The sequence below is a fragment of the Orbicella franksi genome, chromosome 8 (genome assembly GCF_964199315.1).
Source record: "Orbicella franksi chromosome 8, jaOrbFran1.1, whole genome shotgun sequence".
NCBI lineage: Eukaryota > Metazoa > Cnidaria > Anthozoa > Scleractinia > Merulinidae > Orbicella > Orbicella franksi.
In genome coordinates this window covers 1609123-1612934 of record NC_138152.1, presented here as the reverse complement: position 1 = coordinate 1612934, position 3812 = coordinate 1609123, and positions in this window count along the sequence as shown.

Here is a 3812-nt window from a genome sequence, read left to right as displayed (position 1 = left end):
AAACACGGACTCAGGTACAAAACCCGCACTGCGGGCTAAAGGCGGCCTACCAACTGCAGTCCGTGTTTTTTACTGACCGCCGGGTTGTAACTAATGTTACATAATGCATGTAAAAACGAGGACAAACCCTGTCGTACGTACGTGTTTTGCGATCAATTCATTTGTTTTCGCTCCTGCTGGAGGGAGGCAAATTTCACGTCTACCAGACAGCTCAGGCTCAAAATGCTGCCGTCCTAGAATTTTGGCTTTTTTGACATACTAAACCTACCAAAACTCGAACGCACTCTTTAATCTATGATTACTACTAGCTATAATTAATTGTTTGCATAAAAGAAGAGAGTCAGTTAGAAGAGGTTTAGGCAATTTAAGGTTTTAGTTTATCATTAACAGCCGCTGATGACAAATGGTCCAAAATTTAACTGACAACTGATAAATGGATAACATTTTAACTTACAACTGACATTTGCACCCAGTCCCCCTTCCCATGCAGACCCTCCCCACAATAAACGATTTTAAAACAAAACGTAAAACAGCAGATATCAGCCAGTAAAGTCACCAAGGAAGGTTTTCTCAGGAATTGAAACGTATTTTCTAAAATTAACGTGGCAGATTAAAACAAGTGACCCTTTAACTGCGGTGTTTATTTACAAGGCTTCCTGCGGCTTTATATTGGAGTTTTCATCCATATTTTCAATATATCAAGTTGCCGTTTAAATGTAGTCTGGGATCTTACCACACACCCATGCATTGGAGTAAATAATTGATTAGAAACAGGTAAATACATTCCCTTTTGCATGATATAACACGCCGCTAATAAACAGCGATATTCTTTTGTGATGGCCATCTAAAGCAGGTAGGAGGAATCCAAACATTAAGGTTCGAATCTTTTTTTTGGCTGTAGTTTTGATACCCTAGACGTTATAGCGTTGTGGTGACAATTCTTGCTCGCGAATATGTGGGATCCCTTAGTAGGAAAAAACAATCCAGTTACGAAAAAGGAAACTGTCCCAAGAAACTTTTATAGTTCAACTAAATTTGGAGATATTCAATTTACAATTTTCTCCATGAAGGGAAAGGGAAAACAAAACAAACAAAGACATAAAAAGCCAAAGAAAAGCGGAGAGAAAAAAAATAAGGAAACGTAATTTTTGAAACTGACGTAGCTTTGCATTTTACAACAAGAGTTAAAATACAAAGGCGCAAGGCACGAGTTGACTCTAACAACAAGTGCCTTCTGGCAATAAAAAAATGTAAAAGGAAAATTCGGAAATGCCAGCATTCTCTAAGAATTCTTAACATGGAGATTAAAATAGGAACAATTTCTTACAATCGCACTAGTAGTTCTTCTTATACTTGGCCGTTGTTTTATTTTGGTTTTAACCTTCCCTAAAAGAACCCGCAAACTTTGAGAAGGTAACCGTGTGTACTTTTCGACATTAATTTCATAGTGTTGTCAGCTTAAACTTGTATGGACGTCGAAATTTGCAATCATTTTTGAGCCAGCCTGAGTTAAGCGTCCACTGTTTTCCTTCCTTCACACAGAATCGTCATGCAAGCCACCTTTGAGCCTTCGACGCGCGCAAACTAACTAAAAGGTCAATTAATATTTAGATCTAATGTTCAACTCTTGCATACATATATGCAATTGACGGAGTTATTTTTTCTTCTAAGTAGTATTGAAACTTAAAATTGGCTGGCCTTGAACTACTGAAACTGAAAATTCAATCTTGCGGTGTCACCTAGTGGATGCTTTAATGACTGGTAATTGAGAACTGCTTTTAAATTCCATCAACATAGCTTATAGATATCTTTAACACGGAAATAGAAAGGTACATGTTATACAACCATACATCGATGCATGCATTTCCTCTCTTTATTTACTTGTCTTGGTATTGAAAATACCTGTTATTTTTCAATTGAAATAGTTTATCCCGTGTTCGAAAACTTTACCATAGATGTTCTTCGATTCTGCGAACCAAATTTGAATATAAAACGATATTGCTGAAATATATAAGCATCAATTGTGTTTACAGGTGCATATGTATAGATTTTAATGGAAACTGAAACGCAGTTATCTAATTCCTTTTAACTTGTTCCAATAATGGCCGGACATTTAGACATTTGACTAAAGACGTAGCAAACATTTTCTATATTTCACATTCCGAACTCAACTTTTAGGCAGAAGAGTAGTTGCCGTTGCAAATTTTTGAGACTTAGGGATCCTAACAAAGTATTAAGTGAAATATCCAAATAATTGTGAAGATCTGTGAACCGCTGCAGTAATCAGCATTTTATGTTCTGTTCTTCCCACTTTGGTACTCTTTGAAGATCTCAAAGAGTTATTTCAACTTCATCACAGCCGCGACGACATCACATCTACACCACATAGTTGTAGTTTTTAGTATGCTCGTAGATGGCGAACATATAAGGTTTTATAAATTAACTTGAATAGCTGGACGAAAGGACAAAACAAAGCACCGATGATGCATTTTTTTTGTTTCATTTTACTGGAGTGTATCTTTCCGGAAAATGGCCAAGCCCAAAGACGCACATGAAACTTTCAGAACGATGTTTTAAAATTTCGGATTTGCCCAACTGGGTAATTTGTTCGCAAATTAAACTTTCTTTCCTCTTTTGGTTTTGTTTTCTTTTTATCCGCTTTAATAGGATTGGGTTGTCGTTCGTGAACGTTCGTATACAGCCCACACTGAGAAAGAACTGTTTTAAATTTAAAATCATTGAGGCAATGACATCTAAACCAATAAGTTTTTCTACTTTACTTTTTCTACTTTAAAATAATAAGTTTTTTTTTATTTTAACAGGCGAGTTGTTTCAAACTATTTCATACGCAACGATTGACAAGGATGGAAGCAGAATAAATCTCTCATTAACGACTCCAAGGAAAGTTTGTTCACGAGTGGCAAAATATTTTCCGAAATAATGGATAATTTACGGATATACTAAAGTAAAATAAAACTGAGCGACTCGCCAACAGCTGCCACGTTTCATTCCGTTCAGAGAACGGGAAATTAATTGTCAGACCAAATTGTTTTTATCATAATGTAGATATTCACCTAATGTCTTCAACGATTTCTTAGAATGTTTAAACTTCGCCATGCAAAGCCAAAATCTTCGCTCAAGGTTAATAAGCGAAACCTTAGTAGTTTTCGCAAGCTGCCAAGAATGAAAGACTATATTAAGAGAATGCTCGCCCGCAAGTCGAAATTCTCCTTTCTTACAGCAACAAGAACGGAAATGCTTTTCAGTTCAACATTTCCAAAAGGGAAATGTTGAAATATAAAATAATAAGTTTTTCTAACGTTTGGAGCATGATTTTCCATGAACTATATCGGAATAAATATTTTGGAGTTTTCGTCCATATCAAGCCTGTTTTCGTTTTATGTTGTCGTGCAGTCGATTATCCTACCGCACAGCCATTAGAAAGACTAAATAATTTATTAGAAATAGGTAAAGATGCCTTCTGGGAATAAAACAATGTAAACGGAATTCTGTTTGCTGGTGCTTATGTAAAGATTTTAATTGCAACTGGAGCGCAGTTATCTAATTCCTTTTACCTTGTTCCAATAATGGCGGGACATTTAGACGTATGACTAAAGACGTAGCAAACATTTTATTTCACATCCCGAACTAAACTTTAGGCGGAAGGGTAGTCGTCGTTTCAAATTTTTGAGACTTACGGAATTCTAATAAAATATTAAGTGAAATATCCAAATAATTATGAAGATCTGTGAATCGCTGCAGGTTAACAAAACAGACAAATTAAATAACGCTACAAATGCGTTTGAGTTTCT